The sequence below is a fragment of the Vicugna pacos genome, chromosome 20 (genome assembly GCF_048564905.1).
Source record: "Vicugna pacos chromosome 20, VicPac4, whole genome shotgun sequence".
NCBI lineage: Eukaryota > Metazoa > Chordata > Mammalia > Artiodactyla > Camelidae > Vicugna > Vicugna pacos.
The window spans coordinates 37036522-37059432 of record NC_133006.1 but is presented as its reverse complement, the minus strand read 5'-3'; the positions used below and the strand labels follow the sequence as shown (position 1 = coordinate 37059432).

Below are 22911 nucleotides of genomic sequence, written 5' to 3'. Positions count from 1 at the left end.
TTAGGATTCCAGGTGGTAGAACTGTCTGGCTTTCAGGTTTAGGATACCAAAAGTTGAGAAGCAACATGTGTATTTGAAATACGCCATGGCTAATATTCATTGCAGGGACTGCAAAGAAATGAAATATTGGCTTGCTTTAGAGACTGCTGATCACCCTCCCTCTGTCCTTTCCTTTTCTTCTTTCCTTTCTTCCTACCTTCCTTCCATCCTCTCTCTTTTTCTCTCCCTTTCTCTCTCTCTTTCTTCCTTCTTCTTTTCTTCCTCTCTTTTTGTCTCAGTTTAATAAAATTGGCTGAGTAGGTATAAAAAAGTGAGAAGAGGTGATTCTTATTTCATTCTTCATTAAGAGGTTAGTATTAACACTGAATGACTTGAGGGATCACACATAAATGTAATTTGCTCCAGTTTGAAATCATACTTTGGTTTGGCTAAAGCTTCAAAGTGTCCAGTTCTGTGACAGATTTGTGTCATAGAATCCTAGGATGAGGGGGAATTTTTAAGAGGTCACTACTTTACTTTAAAACATCACTGTGACATGACAATCTAATTGGTGTTTAAGGACTTCCAGGGAAATCCTTTTATTACTTACCAAAATGTCTTAAGAAAACATATATCATTTTCCTTAACTTATAGCCTCTCTCCTATAAATGAAACAGGGCCCTCTTTGGATTGAGGTGGCTGCCCGGTGCTTTCTTATTTGTGTTGTTGGTGAGTTCTCCATGTGACACAGACAACAGATTACTGATCTCAACATGTAAGGGAATTAACCTTTTTTCTTTTGAGCACAAGTTACTTTAAATGCGTTTTCTCATTTCATCCTCAAGACAATCCTTCTATCACTATTTTATAAATTTGAAAACAGAGATTCAAAAGGCTCAAGGAAGTGACTCAGGGTCACAGAAGAGTGAGGCTTAAATCCAGGTCTGCCCCCAGGGGCACCCCACCATGCCATGTGCCTGCCTCCCTTAGAAGTCAGTGAATAGGTACAATCACACGTCACTTCTTCTACTTAGTGTCCGTAGAACCTTTAGGAAGCCTTGGTGAGATAGGAGAATTGACTACTTTAACCCTAGCCCCCACCCCAGGCCACGGTGACTTTCTTGTGGAATGGCGGACCAGAAAAGGAATGGTTCAGAGGTGATTAGCAGACAGAGAAAGGAGGCACCAGAGAGCTGGCCAATCAGTAACCTAGGTGACCAGCTTCTGAATAGTTCAGAAGTATAACCAGACCTGCCTGGGGACTGGTTACACCAGACAGAATATTCTTACCCACATCCCAGCAGACTGCTTCCCCAGAGATCTCTGGGTGGTAGAGGATTTCCTGTAGACATCAGCATATCTATGTAAAAAGATTCCCCTAGCTGAGCAAAATCCAGTGGCCTAAAACCAACCTTTCAATTTCAAGCATTAGTTGCCATCCTGAAAGCCATTGGCATCATTATGTCAAAAAAAAATCGTCTGTGTTTAGTTGGAAGAAAAGGATACGCAAGAAATGCATGTTTTTTGCATCACTACTCACCCTTGCCCACATTTTCCCAGGTGCTTCTCTCTGTTAAGCCAAGGAATGCTGGAGCTCTGGGTCTTGAAAAGGACAACTGCAGTGTTTTATCCGGCTGACCAGGTCCTTCGTTTTCATAACTCTACTTAAAGAACACACGGTGTTCTCAGGCCAGTGTACGACGTGAAAGAGTTCACAACTTCCTGAGCCTGAAAAGAGAAATTGAAGACATGAACGTGGGTGAACTCTGGCAGAGGCCGAAATGCTTTTCATCTCTTAAGGATGGCATCCTAGCGGTTGGAAGAATCAGATCCATAGTCTCATGGGTGGAACCCATCATTTGATCATGCAATCAAAGATAACATTTATGGAGCTGGAACTTCAAAGAGGCATAAAGTATGGTCTTGTGCTCAAGAAGCCCATAGTCTAGGAGGGCAACTCAAACAATCCAGTGCAGTAAAATGTCACAGCTGCTCTGGTGGCACATGAAGTGGGTCTGGTAAGGGCCCGAAGGAGGGGAAGGTAAACTCTGGGTGGAGTCTTGAGCGATGGGTAGATGTTTGTCCGATGGTTCTTACTGGGGCAAAATGGCAGAAGTGTGACCCTTCATTGTCTAAAATCTACAACTTTAGTCCTGTCATTGATGAAACTTGTTTTTCCACTCCTCTACCCAAGCGTCCCATCAGCCCCCTTTAAGAGAATCTACTGAGTTGCTGCTTTGATGATTCTAAAGGCACCAAATATCTGGCTCTACCCAGCAGTGGCTGGTGAAGTTCCCTGAAGCCGTATGCTTTTCTTGTTTCCCCCAAATGAAGAAACTGGTACTTTGGCAATGTGGCTTTTAAATAGCTTAGATGCGAAGCCCAGAATTTGATTTTTCAGGGAAAAAAATTGCCTGGCTTTTGGTTGGTTACTCCTGGCCAGTTTTTCACTTCCCTTTCATTGTCTCTCAGCCATAAAGTTCAGTTTGGGGATGAGGGGGTGTGTGTGTGTGAATTTTTATGGACTGTAGTTGAAATATATATTCTTAGAAAAACCCTGATATGTAAACCATGCGGGACACTTGGAAATCTTTTTGAGAATCAGCAAGCTGAATCTTTGTAATAGGAAAGTGGTTTTCCTATCAAGAATGAAAAACCAAAATGAACAGGATGTTTTAAAATGTGGAGCAGGAAAGTAAGGGCCGTGTCCAGGACACGGCAGAGGCTCAGCATGCTGTGTAAGGAGCCCATCCGGGTGCCTTTCTGGAGAGGAGAGAGGGCTTCCTAGAACTGCTTTCCAAATGGAGGATGATTGGGAGTTGGTCTCCTTCACTTCTGTTAGGATGGAAACAGCCTCCTGTAATTTTGGTTTGATAAACACAGTATATATAACATTGGTCAAGAGGGAGGAAAAGAAAGTCCCCCTGGGGCTGGGCCACTTGCAGTGGCGAGGCAAAAGAATGTGGGCCCGTGGCTCATCTGCTCTGCCTGTGTCCGTGCCTGGTCACTCAGGGACCTCGGTCTGGACGGTGGAGAGAACGGCAGTGAGAGGCACTGTGTTTCCAGCGTCTGTCCATTTCCCCCTTAGGTCTTCACACCTTGAGATATTTTAACTGCCCAAGGTGTCTGAGCTGAAAGGCAGCCTCTCAGAGCTGATCTGTCTACGGGGATCCCATAAACTGTAGCACCAGGAATAAAATATATAGAGAGAGATTTCATTAATTCTTTCTTGTGAAATGTAACACACATACAGAAAACTGTATAAAACAAATGTAGAGTTTAGTAAATTGTTATAAATGTAACTGCCACCCAGGTCAAGGCACAGAATACTGCCAGAATCCCAGGAGTTTTCCAGTGCCTTTCCCAATACAACCTTCTTCTTCCTTTAAAGGTCGTACTGTGCCAAGCCCCGCGCAGGGGCTCTGTGTTGCCTGTGCTCTGGGGCTTCAAGCTCTCCTCCAGCCATGCCCCTTCCCAAGGAGAGAGGAGTCTGTGGGGCCAAGAGGCCACGTCCACTTGGAACCCATGCCTCCCTTTCTGGACAAGGCACCACGCACTGGGAAGCTGGGACTCCCTGTCCAAGTGATTCCCGGTCCATTTCCGAGTCTTCCTGGGGCTCTTCCTGGGGTCCACCTTCCTGAGGGGGCGGCTTAGGGGCAGATATTTGTAGGATGCTATGGATGAAGGTTAGGCGGTACACATACTTGAGCACAGGAGCCTTGAGGTATCGGGTGGAGCAGGGGCAAAAGGAGAAGATGGATGGCCTGAGGGTCTGGGGGACTCTTCTGTGTCACATATTCCAGAGAGAAGCTTTCAGAAGTCCAAGAATTCTAAGGTCCGACCTGATCAGTCCAATAATTCTAAGGTCCAACCTGGTCTTCCAGGTTGCCATGAAGATAGATGTATTTGTTGAGGTAGGGCGACAAAACATCTTTTATTTAATAGCTTGTTAATTTAATTTAACAACTTTTAAATATCTTGGGCTATGTATACACAGTTCTCCATTTAAGCCCCACAAATGTTAGCCGGGAGCCTGTCTAAAGGCAACTATCCTGACTACCATGATAATCTAATCTCCCCTTGCCTTTCTTTATACTTTACCCACTTAAGTCTGCGTTCCTATCTACTAGCCACTTTTCCCCATTTTTGAACTCTGAATAAACAGATCATACAGTATGTGTTCTTTTATGTTGGCTTCTTCCACTCAGCATTATGTTTGTGAAATTCATCTATGTTGTAGCCTGTAAATTTCATTGCTGTATAGTATTCCACTGCATGGATATCCTTCCATTTTAATGCTGATGGACAACTGAGTTGTCTCCAATATTAGACCATTATGAATAATTAGTGCTACATAGATCATGATCTATTTCTGTGGTGCACATACCTAGGAATGGAATTGCTGGATGATAGGTGTGCACATGTTCGACTTTAATGGAAAATACCAAACTATTTTCCAAAGTGGTTGTACCAATTCCTATTCTCACCAGCAGGGTATGAGAATTTCCATTGCTCCTGACAATGTCTGGTATTTGTATTTAATTTTAATCATTCTGTACTAGGAGTATTTCTTAGTATGCCACTAAAGAGTTTCTTTTTTCCCATCATTTTGTATCTGAAGATACTTAAAATGATTCTAGTAACTTGTGGAGTTCTGAGTTGACTGCTCATAATGTCAGTAGATGTATATTAAGAGAAGATCTGTGACCTTGGAAGAGTCACAGTAATAAAATCCAAATAAACAAGACTGGCCCACACAGCATTTAAAAATAACACACGGATTAGGAACCTGACGTAGAGAGTGAACCAACATGCCAGACATGCAGTTGGTGTTGACCTCCTCCTTTCAGAGGGCTACGTGTGTCCCCAGAGCAGGCCCTGATAGTTGTGGTGGCACTGGGTACAGATCGCTGAGTTACCCACTGGGGCCAGTCAGGACTACCTTACAGAAGGAGGATCAGCTGGGGGAGCCCGTCAGCATACAGCTCATTATTGTGCCACATCTGGCAGCATCTCCTCCTCCAGGAGGCAGCCATAACCACGTGCTCTGGTCAGCAGGAAGCAAGGGACGTGTGTAAGGCTCTTCAGCAGAAATATGCAGTCTGCTCACTGCCCACTTCCTTTCCCACCTACTTGGGCCCCTGAGCTTCCTCACTTCACCTTCTTGCCAACATCCTCAGCCTCTTTGCCCCTTTGTTCTTTTAATGCACCTTCCTGGGCAAAGCCCAGCCCTGGATGAACTCAACTGTTTACTTTCTCTACATCCATCTCCCAGCTGTTGAGCATTGCTGGAAAAACCTCACACCCTGCAGATGGTGCCACTATAAACTTAAGGTCACCAACACCATCTGGGCCCTTGTTACTGTTAGGCAGCCCTTCTCTGGTCCCCTGGTCAGCTTACCTCCCACTCTTGCATTTTTCTAGTACAATGATAACAGATCTTCTTCTGTAATAATGCAGTGCATGCCTATTCAAGACAGAGCTGGCTGTTGTCTGTTATGCACAGGGTTATTTCAAACTTTCTCTGCTCTCCTTATGGCTCTGGTTTTATTTTCTGTCCATCTACCGAGTCCCAACCCCAAACTCTGCTGTCAGCCTCAATAGGCGATCTCTTCCTGCTTCACAAAGAAAGCTGGGGCCATCTGAAGCAACTCCCTTAACTTTAACCCTTCCTCATCCCTTTCTACTTCATGCCTCCTTGCGACAATAAAGGAAGTGTCTCTCCTTGTGCTCAGGCTGATCCGTCCACCTGACCTCTGGGCCATCCTCTCTTGCCGTCTCAGGAATATCTCTTTATGCACCTGCTCTCTCTCCTGACTTCCTTCCGGCAGTGGTCAAGCAGGGTCATGTCTTTCCCTTAAGGGCCTGGTGTCAGGGACTTCCTTGGCTTGACCAAGGCCGCCTTCTAAACAGGGCAGGAAGTAGTGCTGTGGGTAAAACTGTGTCCTTCCCCCTCGACCCCCAATTCATATGTTGAAGTCCTAACCCCCAGTATCTCAGAATGTCTTATTCTATTATAAGACAAGCTCTATTTGGAGATAAGAATTCCTGCAGACATAATTTGTTAACAATGAGGTTATACTCTCTTTGGACCTCAGTGTCCCCCTTAGGGACATGAAGAGTAGTTGGATAGTCACTTTTGTGAAGTGCCATTTGCAGTTCCAAACTCTGGGAGCAGAGGTGGCCGGATGGGAGAGGGAGTTTAGGAGAGAGGGCTCTGAGCTCTCCATCTCTCCTTTGATAAAAGCAGGTCCAGTTTTCACTGTTTTATAGTTGGGAACTTTTAGTAATATTTGACTTTTAAGAAGTTTCATTGTTTAAAAAATAAAATAAAAAATATAAATCTGCTGGGCTAAGTGATATCTCAGATCCTTTCCAATGGCAATAGCCTATGATTACAAGGTTTTACGGCTTAAAACATAATGGGTTTGATGAACATATAGCACAGATTTTTCTCAAAAAAAAAAGCCTTATTTAATAAAATATCTTTCTTTTCAGTAAAGGAAATTTATTAAGGGACTTACAAAAGGAATTTAATTTTTAAGCCTTTTGAAGACATATAGAACAGTCACAAATTAGAAAAGCAATTTTTTTTGGACCATATGTTGGGATTTGAGGTTTTAGAAATATTCTCACCGTCCACGTGGGGTTGTTGGACCCATGTGCAAGCGAGCCCTTGCACGCAGATAGGATCTTCAGATGATAAGCCCTTGAGAAGAGTGACTGCCTCTGTTCCATCTTTGTTCCCACAGGGCCTACTGCAGTACCCAGTACAAAGCAGTTGCTCAATGAATGTTTGTTGAATGAGGACGTATGATGAAGTAGACCCTTTCCCTGGAGCTCTGTGAGCATTCTTGTGGTAGGAAAGAGAAAGAACTTCTTTCTCAAGGAAGGCATGTGTGGAGAGGAGTCCGGAAAGGCGGCAGAATCCGGAAGAGGGGCAGTGCTCTTGGCCTCGGCGTGGGTGAAAACGGCTTCTGCTTTAGGATGACTATTTCTGTGGGATGGGGTACTCAGTTGAGGAAGGCAGCTCTTATGGCTTCCTCAGGACAGTCTGCCTAAGCTCCTGGTTTCCTGGCGATCCATTTCATTTCCCACACTGAGATCAGTGGACCACTGAGCCTACATTTTCCCCATTTCTCCTTGGATATTTCCCATGTCTGGTATCTGATCCTTATATTTAAGGCCCTTGATAGGAAGGCACATGGGTAGTTACTAAGACAAGCCAGGTTCTGCAGCCATTTTCATTTCTCATTTGGCCATATGCAACTGGAATGCGGTAGGATGATCATGGCAGGAAGGGCAGCGGCCTGAAATCAGGGGACCTCGGCCATTTCTAGGCCCCATTTTCCACATGTGTGAGATGAAGGGCTCAGACGAAAATGTGTCCTCAATTCTGCGTCTCATTTAGGTTATCACTTGGACATATAATTGGTGGGATACCAGGAAAGGTATTATTGACCAAAGAGAGTATCTCTCTTCCTCTTTCTCTCTGTCTCTGACTCTCTGTCTCTAGCCCTGTCACACGGTATGGCTTTTCCACTTTGCTTGTGCCTTTGCGATAAGGCCTCGGAGACAATGGTGAAAACGCAGTGCTATTTAATTAAAATGCACAGGAGCTACGCATTTATCAGTAGTGAACATCATACATTGATGCATTTCTCTGGTTACTCTTTCGCCGCCTGGGTAGTTTCCTGAGGGAATGGGGCTTAACCTGGGTCAGATTTATGGGTAAAGGTGTCAGAAAGACCCTCATCACGGGGCCAGACAATGTTCCTTAAAGGACAACATCAAGAGAACGAGGGGCAGAGCCCAGGGGCTGAAACCAGCTGGGCCCCTTTTATGGCTCTGAGGGCAACTCCAGGCCCAGGACTCATCCACCAGCAGAGCCCCCTGGCTATTCACTGTCGGGCCACTGACAGTGCCTGAACTAGGGGCCTCTTGAAACTACACACTTACTAACTTGTCTTCCTTAGTAAAATTTTAGTCCCCTAGGCTGTGGAGCCTTGCTGAGATGCTGCTTGCCAGCTGATGATGGAGCCCTTCTACCATGCTGGGATTTGCAATTTATTTTGGTAGGTCACTAAGATAGAAGGACACAGTTAAACTCTTCATTCCGCAGGCCATCAGCCACCTACTTGCAGAGCAAAAAATCAGATTTTTTCGCTGCTCTTTGGCAGAAAGACTGTGTTCTTCAACCTTCTCTTGTGTCCCATTCAGAATTCTAACCAGGTAACCTATGAAAACTTCTTCTTAGTTACGGTATATCTGTTTTTCCATGAGGATTTAATACCGTAATGCTTTGGACATACTTGAATTTGGCTTAACAGCCAAATTTGGGTGATTTTGGCTCAATTTAACCAGCTTAAATATTGTTAGTGTTTAGATATTCAAATGACCTTGGTTCTATCAGAACGATTCCTGGAGAATACTGGCTTTTAAGTGAATTGGAAATGTTCAGGTATGCTTTTGAAGATCTCCCAAACAAGCCCCTCCTTTGTGTTAGTTAAGACTCGGTAAAGAGAACGAGAGGACAAGAGCTGTCCATTAGCTCATCTCTGTGCACGTCCACATGTGCACCCTGGAGGCAGAGCAACAGAATAACTCATGTTTTCAAATTTTCTGCAAACAGCAAGATACTCCAAACTACGGCCAAAACCCTGACCAAGAAAAAGGGAATGGCAATGCTCTCAAAATAAATGAGGATGTAAGTCAGAGTTTTAAGTCCTTTAAACCCTTTTGCACTTAGGTAATGTCTTGCTGAGCGCATGGCCCTGGTTCTTTTCCTGGTCTTTGCCAGTAGATTCTTAGGAACCTCCTGGCAGAAGAGAGCACACTGTTCGCTACACCTTCCACTCCTCCAGAGTTCTTAGATGCTGACTCTGCATAGGTACTTTCAGCTGCCTCCTTCTCCCATCTGGCATTCATTTTTATTTCTCCTTCTTGATCAGGCTCTGACTCATCTTTGCCCAGACCGTCAGGTTTCCTGCAGGCCTTGTTTTCCCAGACGTGGTGCCCCACCCGGGTAGCTCAGCTTGCTGTTGTCCATGGGGAAAGGCAGGTCTCGGTCCCCAGTCTCAAAGGACAAGGCCATGATCACTCGATCATCCAAGTCAGAAATGGAGCATTTTCTTTAGCTCTCCCATTATTCCCAGTCCCCACATCTAATCAGTAATGGGATCTTGTCCTTTCTAGCTCCTTAGCACCTCCAGCACCCCCCTCCCTCCCCCATCTCTCCATCTCATTTTCCACTGCCTCTCTCCTGGACTGCTCCCACTGTCTTCACACTTCATCCTCAAAACAATGGGAAAGACTTGGAAAAGTTTTAACTGGGAAGTAACTTCATCATATTTCCTTGTCACAAAAATCACACTGAATTTAGTGGATGAGTTGGAAAGGCAGCTGGGATGGTGGTGGAAAGAAATCTGTGACAAAGCTGTGCTAGAGTCTAGATGAGAAGTGAAGAATCTGGATTAAGGCCATGACAGAGACGATGGGAAGGAGGGGAAGCGGGTATTTAGGAAGTAGAACGGACAGAGCACAGTAACTGATGGGAATTAGAAGGCAAGGGAGAGGGAGTGTCTGTCCTAAGTGTCTCCCAGGTAGAAGCTTAGGAGATTGGGTGGGCGATAGTCTCATTAGGAGAAAGAGGTAATTTAAAATTAAGAATAAAGAGATAGGAACTACATTCAGTATCTTGTAATACCCTTTAGTGAAAAAGAATATGAAAATGAATATTTGTGTATATATGCCTGACTGGGACATTATGCTGTACACCAGAAATTCACACATTGTAACTGACCGTACTTCAATTAAAAAAAAAAGAACAAAGAGGTACTTAAGAAAATGATGAATTTAATGTGACATGTTGAGTTCCAGTTTCATGTGAGGAATGTCACGTGAGGAGAGAATTCGTGAGCAGTTACATACTTGAGTCTGGGATTCAGAGAGAGGTGCATGTTGAAAATACAGATTCTGAGTCATGAGCTTATAGCTGGTAATTAAAGCAAGGGAATACATGACACCAGTGGACACAGCTTATAAAGTAAGAAAGGAAGATTGTGGGCCCCTGAGGATACCACAGAGGGGAGGGGCTGAGAGGTAGGAAATTCAGGATGCTGTGTTGTTACAGAAAGCAAGAGAAGAAAGAATTTGACAATTAGATTATGGATGTTCTTAAGGAAATTAATTTCAGCGGAATGATGGGGACAGAAGACAAATGCCACTGAGTTGAACAATGAATGAGAGGTGGAAAATTTCAGACAGTGAGTCTAGATTTCTCTTTCTAGAAACATTACCATAAAGACAAGAGAGGAAATGGGATACAGAAGTGATGACATGAGAAATTGTGGTCTTAGGCCCATGTGGCCAGTGCACAAGAGAACAGAAAGGAATCTATGAAGGTTATTATATCTGTCATCTTGACTGGGCCAAGGGGTGCCCAGATATTTGATCAAATACTATTCCGGGTGTTCCTGTGAGAGTGTTTTTGGATAAGGTTAACAGTTATATGATTTAAATAAGTAGACTGAGTAAAGCAGATTGCCCTCCCTATTGTGGGTGAGCCCTATCCAATCAGTTGAAGGCCTGAATAGAGCAAAAAGACGGACTCTCCCTGAGTAGGAGAAAATTCCTGCTGCCTGAGTGTCTTTGAACTGGGACACTGGCATTTTGCTGCTTCTTGACTCAAGTGAGACATTGGCTGTTACTGGGCCCGTGAGTTTTGGACCTGCTTCAGACTACACCATCAGTTCTCCTAGTTCTTGGGTCTTCAGACTGGGTCTGGGTTAGATCATTGGCTCTCCTCAGTCTCCAGCATGGCTACTCACCCTGCAGATCTTAGGACTTGCCCATCTCTACGATTCCATGAGCCACTTCCTTACAATAAATCATATGTATATACCATCGTGTTATTGCTTCTGTTTCGATGCAGAATCCTCACTAATACAGCACAGCATGGAAAAGAAAAGGGGAAAAAGAGGAAATAAGGAAGGAAGGGAGAGTGAAGGGAAGGCGTGGGATGGGATGGATGAGGTTCATGAGAGCCTACGTGCTTCAAGAATGTAGGGAGAGGGTGGGTGACTGTTTAGCCGCCTGTAATCTCTGATGGCATTGATGACTCATTCCTGTTATGTAATTAGAATTCGCCTTCAGACTTTGCTGTCTTGGAGTTTCTTGTCTTGTAGAAGCGGGACTTCCTAGTTTGGCTTGTTTTCTTGTTACTTAGGAGCTGTTGCTAGCGTAAGGTCATACTTAGAAAATTGAACCCTCAATCAGATTACTCAGAGACTTGGCTGCTTTCTCCCTGGCCATTTTGTCTTTAGGTTGAAAGAGAAACAGCTCACTTTCCTAAAGTGACATCACACATCACTTTGAAATATGCTCTATAGGCCAGCCCTGAAATCTATGGTTTCTTTCTTTTTTTTTTTTTTGATACTCATGGAAGAGAAGCTTTTGTTTTAAAAAAAAAAGTTTTAATTTTTAAAAAATGTTACTCTAAAATGCTTCTCTGATAACCCAGTTTTTAGGAAACTACCTGCTGAACAGAAACAGCAGCAGAGGTAAGAATCTGTCCAGCTCACACCCAATTCATTTTTGCCTTAGTGATATGGTAACCTCAGAAACGGTTAGGGGGATTTAAATGAGAGAGTTATTGTGTGCTTAAGATTCATTTTGTGTCTGCTCTATTTCTATAATCTTTCTTGTTGTAATATTACAGTGACAAAGAGAAATCACTTTATTTATGGTTGTAGCAGATGCCATTTGGAGTATCTGCCCAGTCGCTCTGCTCTCACAGAGTGGTCAGCTCCAGATTTCAGTTTGGACAACATGATGCTTTTCTGTTCACAGCTGCCTAGACCTGGCGTAGATGCCTGACCGAAGTTCAGAGTCAAAGTCCTTCACACACTGAGTCACTCACACAATCCTTCTCCAAGTGTGAACTTGGGAGCATGGCTGCATCTTTGCCTCTGGTACCATGAGATATATCCTGTCCTTACAATGACCACCTCTCTTCCTCTCTCACTACCCCACCCTCAGCTGAGCTGACTTGAACTGTGTTTTATTACTTGCAGCCAAAAGAGTCCTAATTTATTTAGTTATAATTAAAAAAAATTAAAACTTTCCCTTCTTAGGTTGTATAAGAATTTCAATGGCAACAGCTGGGAACAGTGGGATGGGGCACCCAGTGTCCTCACCAAACAACCACCATACTCTCTAACCCCTACCTCATCCCAAGAAAGCCTCAGGAACTTGTCACAAAAGAGACTGGAGGAAATGTGGCCTATGACAGGTGATGTGTCTGAATCCACCAGGATCACACATGTATCTACCTGTTGACCCAGCAAGGGCATTTGCAGGAATGTATTGTTACAGATATGCTTGTACAGGTGAAAAAAAGAAGTACACAGATATACATAATTGGATAGGTACAAAAAAAAGACATCGTGGAAGGTTACTTGGTAAAGCACTGTTGATGAGAGCAAAATACCAGAGACAGTCTACATTTCTATTAACGCAGAACGGGTTAAATAAATTATACAAATCCACACAACGGAGTAAGTACTATGATGCTGTGAAAAAGGGTGAACAAGGTCTTAGAAAAGAGCATGGTGCGAGACGGGCTATCATTGAGGGATACGGATATCTATTCAAATTTGCTTCTATGTATACATTGAGAAAGGACTCTGAAAAGTGAGACAAATAAACGAAGAGCAGTAGTTCACTTGTGTCTGTGACTGTGTGTGGGGCAGGGAGCTGCGGGGGGAGCTTAGCTAGAAGATGAGAGTCGGAAGGAGGCTTTGCCAGATACTTCTTAAGAGGTTTTAAGCAATGTCATACAGTGTGTTGTCAGCCATTCAAAACAAAGTGAGAGAGGGAGATGGAGAGGGACAGAAAGAGAGAGAGAAGAGAGGGAGAGAAAAAAGAAGGACGGAAAAAAGGAAGAAAAGGGGAGAGAGAGGAATCAATGGCTCTTAACAAAAATGATACCTTTGCTTTAATGGAATCTGTTAGACTATTCCTGGTAAAGAAAATACCTGACACTGCTTTCCCCTGAGCAGGAGAAACACTGACACTCGTGAACAGGGCACAGCTCTGGCCACAGACGGGGTTGGGTCTGAGTCGCCCCTAAGGGGCAGGAATCACGGCAGACCTAGAACCTCTACCATCTCCAGCTATGGCCACCTCAGCCAGAGACAGCCTTCTCCTGGATGAGCGAGGGGAACCCACAACTCCATCAAGCTTTATAGGAGTGAGACTGGACGTTCCTTCCCTGGGGACAAAGTCTACTATGCCTCATATTCCACAGTGGAAAGCATGCTGAAAATGTTACACGTCTGAGAGAGAGAAAAGAGTGACTCAAAACTCACACTAAGGTAAGTCATCTTAACTTGCACTTTTCCTTGAAAAGGAGGATTACTCAGCATCATTAGTGACGAGAAGGCCCGAAGCAGCAACTTCTGAGCTTGCGGCACTGCCCCAGGCAGTGCCGGCAGATAAAAACGGGACACCTAGTTAAATCCGAATTCCAGAGAAACAACAAATAACTTGCATACTAGAATTATACACTAAGCCATACAAAAACTTGTTTGCTGTTTATCTGAAATTCGAACTTAACTGGGTGGCCTATATTTTTATTTTGCTAAATCCATCAAGCCAGGTCCCAGGGACTGGCCTGCCCGAGTGGCAGCTCTGGCCTCCAAGGTTTAAGTCACGAGTGGGAGGGTCCATTTGTCTGTCATTCCAAGGAAATGATGACCACGCACCCCATCATCCAAGAACCAATCAGATGGCCTGACGCCTGCCCACCTCCTCATCTATCAGATGGATGCCATCCAGCCTTCTGTTACTGCTCCCCGTCCCACAGACATGGCACGGATACCCCCTTCCCTTGGACGGGTGAAGCTCACAGCTACCAACAGAACGACGTTTGACAGACTTTGTGTTTCTAACAGGAAATAGGGATTTGTGCTTTCCTCCCAAATTTTCTCACCTGGACTGCCCACTCTCATGACTTAAAAAGACAGAATGACATTGTTTTGAGTCAAAAAAATCCCCTTCTAATAACCAGAATATGGTCTGAGGGAGCCCCTGCCAAGAGTCAAGGTATCTGGTGAGCCTTGAAGGCAGTGGACCACCGTGGCGGCTGCGTCGTCTGAGCGGGGCATGGTTGGTCTGGTGAAACATCCTCCCCACAGCAGAGACCATCTTTCTCATTATGAGGTGGCCTGCTCATGTCTTGCCTGTGATCCCCACCAGAGAAGGCAGTGAGGCTGTCCTCAGAGATGTCAGCTCTTTATCTGCCCTTCGCTGGGTCAAGGCGCAGATCATGCTCATGCAGTACGGCTCAGATTTCCTCCAACATCAAAGAGAAAACTCTCAAATTTGAGAAGACCTCTTGGAATGCATGCCCTTGGGTTACATGCAGTCCATGTGTACGGCCAGCTCTGGGATTACAACACACATAATGACAGTGAACACAGGTCCCAGCGCCCCACCTCCCCAGGACGGAGGAGATGTGTAAACCCCATGAATGATAGGCCTGTCTTCTCTGAGCCTCTGCCCTCCCAGGTTCTAACTCGGTGAGCTGACAGCCTAACTTCTGAATGGTCCAAAGGGCTGGAGGCATAGTCATGACTAGGGTTTGGCTTTCTGGAAAAGACAGGCTGGGGGAAGAACAGTTAAAGACAACAGCCGTGCTAGATGAGCTGCAGCTCACCAAATAAAAGCTAAAGCCACCAGCAGCCGTGATTTACGAAGAGAGGGGCAAGCCCTGAAGTCGTGACTCGGACGGCAAACCCTGCCCACAGGGTGGGTGAAGAGCTGGGTGTGCTACATCGCAGACTGATTTCGAAGGGTGGTGAGCCCAGCGGGGTTTTTAGGGCAGACACACAATTGCCTGCAAACAAGTCGCAGGTACAACGAGCAGCGTTTTGTGTTTCTCTGCAGGTTTTCTCTTTGGTCTCTTGAGGGAACTGGGAGAAACCCAAATCTGAAACTCAAGCCTGCCTGGGTCATTATTTTCCCTTAAACTAGATCTGAATCTCAGGAGATCTCCTGCTTTATTTGCCGAATTCTACTGGGAACTGAGTGCACCAAATATTATTCTTATTATGTTGGGCTAATATTTTTTTGCTGGAAACACATCATACCAAGATGTCTTGGACTCCTTCCTTTGCCAGACTATTTGAAAGCCCAAGTGAGCAGACATCCAACTTCTGGGCTGATCCAGGCTTTTCATGATCAAGCCAGGGCAGGCAAAGATTCCAGGAAAAGTCTCCTGGGAAGGCCAAGGAGTTCTGAAAGTATCCGTGGACAAACAGATGCAATATTCTGGGGCGAATTCTAACTCGGCTGAGCTGATGAAGTGCCTTGTGGATTAGTGGCAGGTAGGCTGACTGTGACCTGGGTCCTGGCACCTGAGGCCAGAGCTGGGGGGACCCGCCAGCCATTCAAATGCTCTTTGGCTGCAGAGAAACAGGTGAAGTCAAGGGGCATCCAGCGGGGACTGGATTTTTGGACACAATATTGCCAGGCAGACATCTGGCCAAGCCTGCGGGGATGTGGGAGGAACCCAGGGTGCTTTTAATCTCTCCCAGCCTTTCCCCTGTCTACTCCTCTCCCCTCACCCCACCTGCAGCAGCCTAATGTAGCAGGAGGGAGTTCAGTGTTTCTCAGGTGAGATGCACAGGCCGCCCGCATCAGACTCACTGGAAACACTACTTTATCATCCCAGTTCTTGAGGCCTGGTGGAGACCTACCCCCTGAGTCTCTGCAGGGGAGGCTTGGGAACCTGCACTGCTCACAAACACCCCTGGGTGATTCTCTCATGCACTAAAGTTGAGAAGCAATAATAGAAGTAAAATGGTCTCTGATTTGCAGCCCAAAAACCTGAGTTCAAATCCATTTACTATCTGGATGGTCTTGGGCAAGTCATTTATTCCCTCCCAGCCTCACTTCCCCACCTGAAAACATGGATATGCTATTTTATAGGACTGATTTTTTTCTCTCAGAGGACTCAGTGAGATAATACATTGGACAAGGATGGCAAATACTGAGCTCTTGCTGGATTTCAGTACCCAGGACTCTAAGAGAGATAGAATGGAGATGGTCAACTAATGAAAATCTTCGTAGGCCTCAGGATGTATATATATTTTGTAGCAATTTTCAAAGGCACATATAACTCTTTTTGGATGGACAATGAGTATGGAGATAACTCGCCAAGTGGCTTGACTACCCACCAAAGCCTAACACGCCCAGGACGGGGATACAGCGCTACAAGGAAGGCAAGGTGATAAAGAGATGCTTTCAGAAAAGCAGACCCAAGCTAATACAAAAATGGAACAATACATCCGGCTAAGGGCAGAGGGTAAAAGCAGTGTCTTCTACAGGCGTAGAGCAGGGACGCACACGCTCTAAGTCACTGATTCTCACCAAGGGCGATTACGTCCTCCAGGGGACAGCGGGCAAAGTCTGGAGGCATTTTTGATGCTCATAACTGGGGGTTCTATGGCATCTAGTGGGCAGAGGCCAGGGATGCTGCTGAACATCCTGCAGCCAGTGCAGAGGACAGTTTCCCATAACAGAGAATTACCTGGCTCACGATGTGAACAGCGCCGAGGCTGAGAGCCCAAGCTCCAAGTGAGCGCGGAGACTGAGTCCTGGGTGATGCAAGGAGGCCTCCGGGTGGTTCAACACCTCCCGAGTCACAGCCTCCTGCTGCTGCGTTGCGAAGTCTCACAGATGAACAAGGGGACCCAGTGTCCGGCAAGCTGGCAGACCACTAACCTCTTCCCACTTCATGTGTTCAATGTAGTTTCCTATTTGTTTCCACAATGAAACAATCAGGGAAGGCATTCCTAGAGCTTTGGAAAAGCAGAAGTGTGGCTCTCTGCAGGAGAGGGAGGAGGCAATGGTCTCGTTTTTTTACCAGGAGGGTAGAGCACTAAGAAGGGACCGGGGGGCCGTGTGGTTCAATAGGGTTTGCCCCTCTAAGGAGCCATGTCCAGGCACATGGAGTGGAGCTTCTGGGCTTAGAGAGAGGGATGTCGTGGAGGGTGCTTAGGACTGGGATCTGATCCAAAAGGCTGTTGGTTTATGACGATCCTTTGCTAGCATCTTACTTCCTGCTATGATTCTTGGCTGCACTTCATGGATCTTCCCCAATGCTTCCACATCAGTGTTTGGTTAACCAGCTCTCTGGCTTTCCCCCTCCACTTGGTCCCCTGTCTCTTCTTGTCACCTCTTTCCTGGCATGGCTTGAGCTCTGAGGATGAAGCTCTGCAAACCAATCTCTTTGGGTGCCCTGGGCTCCTGCACAGACTCCGTGTGCAGAGCTGGCTTCCCAGTTTCTTTCTCAGGACTCCACCCACATCCCCTGGGACCTCTTTACCGCTTTCATGCCCACTGCCCTCCGGTGTGCAGGGCCAGCATCATGGCGTGTGACCTGTGTGATCACCAGGACTCCATGGTCAGAAGGTCCCCGCACTTGGTTTAATGCTCTGCTGACACCATCTTAAACTTCTGAAATGTTTTTTCTTTGAAATTGTATTTTGTAAGTGAATTCTGATGGGACAACAGAGCATGTACAAGAACAGAAGAGATGCATACGGTCTGTGTGTCTGCCCTTTCTTACTGCCCCATCCTCACAGAATGCTGGCCGTAGCACACATTCCAGGGCACCCTCAATGCGTGGGAGTTCACAGAGACTCAAAGCGAGTACAAGGTAAGTGTGTTTTGTCTACAGCTGAGTTAGCTGGGGAGGGGGAGGGGTGCCGACAGCCCCAAGAGGCCACATTTTCCATCTGAACCAAAACTTACTTCTCACCCAGAAAGGTAGTGGTTTTCTAAGAAACACGGACGACCAAAGAGCCCTATCATGTTTTCTTACTCTTGTTACTTCCCTGCATGAGCTGATGACTTGACTGATGCTGAAAATGATGACAGAGAAGGAAAGGGAAAGATAAGGCCACCCATAGTTTTTGGGGTTTTTTTAACCCATAGTTTTTTTCCTCTTAATTCTTCCTTACTCATCAGCAAGCTAAAGGTAGGGACTTGGTAAAATGTGCATGCATCAAGAAACGAAATAAAAACAGATGAGTTGGTTTTGTATAGCTTTTCCACTGTTAGGGTAAGAATGAAACATGCAAATTGTGTAATTTTGGCTATTAGCATATGAGTTAAATGCTCTTATATTTGCATTTAAAACAGGCATCCTACGATATAGTGATGAAAGGGGTAAAATTTATGCTAACAATTTAAAATTTAAATTTGCCTTTACTTAGAGTAGCATTCAATGGTGTCATTAAAAAAAAAAACAACATGACAAGTGAAGAAAGAAACTGTGGAAGAAAGGAAAAGGCTTTATTTTAGTACCTCTAATGGCACCTTCCTCCTGCTTTTTAAAAAAGAGCTCTCACATTTTCATTTTGCACCGGGCCCTGGCTGTATGATTTTGCTTTTCCTGCAGCCACAGTGGACCATCCTCAGGCTGTAGGACTCCATTAGCCTGTGCGCACAGACAGTGCCCGGGAACCGACGTCCCCGGGAAGCAGCAGTGCACCAATGACCGGCAGAATGGGGGGTATCAAGGCCCCAGCTCCTGTGTTGCCCCTTAGGCACAGCCTTGGGATGCGGCGGGGACCAACTCCAAGCTCCCCGGTGGGACTGATCCAAGTTACCCTCTATCCAACTTCATTCTCAGCAGTGTGTACTTTTTTGCTTGTGGTCCCACTTCCTCACTCCTTGCCAGTTTTTCCCCAGGGAGATTTCTGAAATGATCACTTTCGTTGACCTGAACCACCATGGCCATAGCTCTTGAAATCTGGGCCCAGCCAGCTGAAACATTTGAGTGCGCTGAAAGAACTCACCCGTCCTTCTCAGCTCTGTGACCCTTCTCTGCCAAGGTCACTGTTTTTTTTGAGGTGTCAGTGGTAGATGGCAATCAGCTTGTGGGGTAGGAAGCCTAACACTGTGGACATTTCCAAAGGCGTCTTCTAGAAACGTTGAGTTTTAAGGTTATGTTGAAACTTTTTATGCAAAAATCTTTTTGTGCAGGGGAGAAGGAATTTAGAAGGTACTTTAAAGAGCGGCTCATCATGGGTGGCGCCGCCACCAAGCAGAGCTCTGGGCAGATCCAGGCCAAGCCCCTGGTGAGGGAAGAACAGATGGCTTGGATCTCAGGGAAATGGGCTCTATTTACCTAACGAGCCTCCTGATGTCACAGTGCCCCCAGCTCTGCTTGCTTGGCTGGGCGAAAGGAGACTAAACCTTACAAACAACCAGCTTTGTTTCACCTGTTCAAATCGGTCATAATTCATTCTGTAAAACTTGGGCTGGTACCGGAACAAAAGTCGTATTATCTTTTCCTGCTCATCCAGGTACAGGGTTCCTTAACCTCACAGTCTTGGAAAGCCTTTTCACCTTCTCTGCCTGGAGAATTTTTATCCCTTCTTCCAAATGCAGCACAGGGTCAGTAGTCTGTCCTTCCCAGGCCGCATCGTATCCCCATGTATTTGTGTACAGTTGCCATGCCCCTTAGGATATAGGGACTTCAAATCAGAATCTTTATCTTCTTCATCTTTGAAGCCCCGCAGCTTTGCACAACGCTTGTCATAGAGCTGATCTCAGAAGCGTTTATTACACAACCACAGGGCAGCTCTCTGACCCAGGCCCCAGGCTGAGCGCTTCACAGGCATCACTGTCTTCCTTCTTCTGGTCAACACAGTTAGTATCTATAAGGAGGGCACTGGGATCCTCGTTTTACAGTTGAGGAAACAGGCTGAGGAAGGGTTGAGTAAGATCTACCCTCAGATCACCTAGCTTCCCTCACTGTAGAAACCCAGAGCCTGTGTTTTTCACCGTGAAAAAAATGAAGTCGGTGAAGAGGTATTTACAAGGCTGTCAGGAAGAGCGCTCATTAGAAAGACAGACTTGTCTGTACAGCGGCCTCTCAATTAAACGGTGGAGCAAAGTTCCTTCCATCAAAGCCTCTTTTCTCTCCCAGCTCTATGTGGAACCAATGTTCACCGAGCTTTGGTATCAGAAGGCCTTGTTACTCAGATATTTAGTTCTGCTGCAAATTAAAAGTGGTAAAGAAACCAAGCGCAGCTGCAGAACCAGGCTCCTCCCAGCTCCTGATCACAGCCCGCCGCAGGACCCCACCAAGGCTGCACTGTGCGTTTACGGCACGTAGGAAATTCTTGAGGGCGGTACCAATGTACCAATTAAAGACGCTGGTATTTTTGGCCCCATGGGGCAGACAAGGAAAAGGGATTTTATTTTGTTATGAGAAACACTTTCTCGGTTGTATTTAACTCTCATTGTTCATGAAGGATTTTAGAGTATTGCTCAAGAATATGAACACCATGCTTGAGTCATCTGGACATACTGGACTTTCATAGCCTAATGAGTGATGTTTTATATTGAATTTCTTTTGAATTCAGTGTGGATTCATTTTTTTTTTTAAATCACAGAAATTCACTAGCTCGCCTGCCCCTATCTGCCTCCAGCCTTGGTCACTGAGGACGAGGGAGAACGTGGGTGACTCCACAAGTCTTGATCAAGGCTGAGGGCTTGCCTGGGGCCCAGTGATCCTGTTCCTGGGGTGTCTTGCTTCTTCATCCACTTAGGAACCACAGGCCCCATAGTGCTGGCTGTCTGGACTTGGAGTTGTCATTTACAGCCACCCAAACTTTGAGGATGATGGAGTTATGAAAACATAAGAAATGGAATCAGATGGGGGAAGAGTTTTGAGAACCACAAAAAAGAGAAAGAGGAAGGGTTGTGAGGTGGGGGAAGTGATAAATTGACGGTTAGAGAGATCTGGGTTTTAGGTAGGGTGATCATATCATTTATTATCCGAACTGGAGCTCTTGTGAGGATGAGAGAGAGTCCTATTGACAACACGCACACACAGGGATGGTCCTGGTGTGGCATGGTCACCATAGTTCTAGGACACCAACCAGCTGTCTAACCTTCAGCAAGTCACTGAATATCTCTGGGCCTCAACTTCCTTTCACGAAAGAGACAACCTCAGTCTCCCCAGCCTTTTTCCATGAAGGGCCCCTTCTTTAATTCTCCCCACAAACTCCATGTTTTCAGGAGGATCATGTCAAGTGATGCTGAGTCATGTATGAATAGACCTCTGTCAATCAGCATTTTTAATCAGCATGAAATAATCAGTTACCGCACCACGTTAATGCAGTCTTAGGCAAAAGGAAGGGAAAAAAAGACCTTGATATTTTAATATACCCATGAGTCTTATTTACAGGAAATGAAAGAGTTCTGACACCACTTTTTGAAAATAATAGCTTGTGGAGCCCTCCGGTGTCTTCATAATCAACAGACACCGGTAGGTTGAAAACTACTTGATTGGACGGTCTGTTCGCTCCTCTCCAGCTCTTTCTCTGATCACCTGATAACTTTAGTGCCTCCCTCTGTGAAATACAGGGAGAGAGAGAAGATGGAAAATAAAAGAGGGGCAGCTAAGACCTGAAGCTGCTGGCTGTTCATGGGCGTCTAGGTAGGGAAGCTGTGTGAGGATGTTAGTTGGGGAGGGGATCCCCTTATCTCAGGGCATCTGGCCAAAGTTCCCACAGCGGGAAAAGAAATCCTTTGCCCTGGGGCAAATTTGCTCCCAACTTAGGGCCTCCCGCTCCACACCTGGGAGAGAGTCGTCATAGCATGTATTCACAGCCTTAGGAGATCAACAGGGAGCAGGAACGGAATGACTGAGCAGCTGGTCACTCTCTTCTCCCGTTTCCCACTCATACCATTTCACTCTAGGGGAAGAAATGGGGCAGTCAACACCCCTCCGCAGATCTGTCAAAGTGGGCCTCAGATCTGAGGTCTGCAGAATCAGCTGGTAAAATAGATAAAGGATAAGTCGGCGACCTAAATACTCCATGGGTCTTGCTAATAATATTCTGGATTCTAAAGCAATAAGCTTGCAAGGTGCTTAGTGTGGGGAATGCAAGCCACCAACTGTTATGGGGAAATGAGGGTGGTTAGGGGGTGGCTGGTTGTGATGATGACTGAAGGTAGACACCACTAGCATTTTGTGCCCAGAAGTTGGGGATGCTAAATGCCCTGCTGTGAGCCAGAGACGCTCACGTAATCAAGAGTCACCCCACCCCAAGTGCTGAAAGCATCCCCACCGAGAAACACTGAGTGTAAGGATGGGCACGTGTAAAGCATTGTTTAGACTCTAGAAAGAGGGCTCAAATCACACCGGCCAGCTTCCTATGGTGCCAGGCCACTGGGCAGAACTTCCAGCTGGAGCCAGTTAGTTCTGATAGGTCCTGGGCGAAAGGCAGGAGCAGAGGTCACAGCAGCAGACAGTGTGTAACTCACCCCCCCCCAGGCTAAAGTACACAAAGCATTTTGCCAGCGCTCTCTCTTTTCTCTCCATGTTGACAGAACGGCTGAATCATTGTCTTCATTTACTTACGAGAGGATTGACATCGTCCCTCCAAACAGAGAAGCAGCTTGAGCTAAACCCAGCACGCAAGTACGCAGCCAGCAGGGCAGTCCTTGTTCTCTGCTTTGCCTTCCATGTACGCCTGGACTTCTCCTGATTCGGTTTCGCTCATTTCAGCTAGAAGTGTGTGGGGGAGAAACTCCCCCAGTCTGCCCGGGGAATGGTTGACTCAGCTCTGCTGTGAGTTACTGGCCCCCGGGCTGGGGGCGGCAGGCAAGGGCTCCCCCCGCCACCCCGATCCCGTGAGATGTCTCCTGAAAGGGAAGAGGTCATTGACGACCCACAAAGCAGGCTGTGGCCATAAATATTTCAGAATTTGGTTTCCTTAAAATCTTAAATAATGGAAAACATTTGCTTGTTTAAGACTTTTAAGTCCCCCAATCTTTGGATTCAATCTCCCACGTCTTGCTTCAGAATTCCACGGTGAGGCACAGGCATGACATCATAGTCGG

General features: G+C 46.0%; 2 long non-coding RNA genes across 3 annotated transcripts in view; both read right to left on the bottom strand.

Moving 5' to 3' along the window:
- Window positions 1–1525: 1525 nt before the first annotated feature.
- The window catches only part of LOC116284453 (uncharacterized), a 154634-nt gene continuing 133248 nt past the window's right edge, over window positions 1526–22911 (bottom strand). For both annotated transcript variants that reach the window (XR_012062402.1, XR_012062403.1), the window contains one exon: window positions 1526–1707. This is a non-coding gene — a long non-coding RNA (uncharacterized lncRNA). The remainder of the gene's footprint in view (window positions 1708–22911) is intronic.
- LOC140687806 (uncharacterized) lies at window positions 21156–22911 on the bottom strand. The gene is made up of 3 exons (XR_012062404.1): window positions 22430–22911; window positions 21643–21761; window positions 21156–21416 (listed from the first exon to the last, which is right to left on the bottom strand). It is a non-coding gene; the product is annotated as an uncharacterized lncRNA (long non-coding RNA).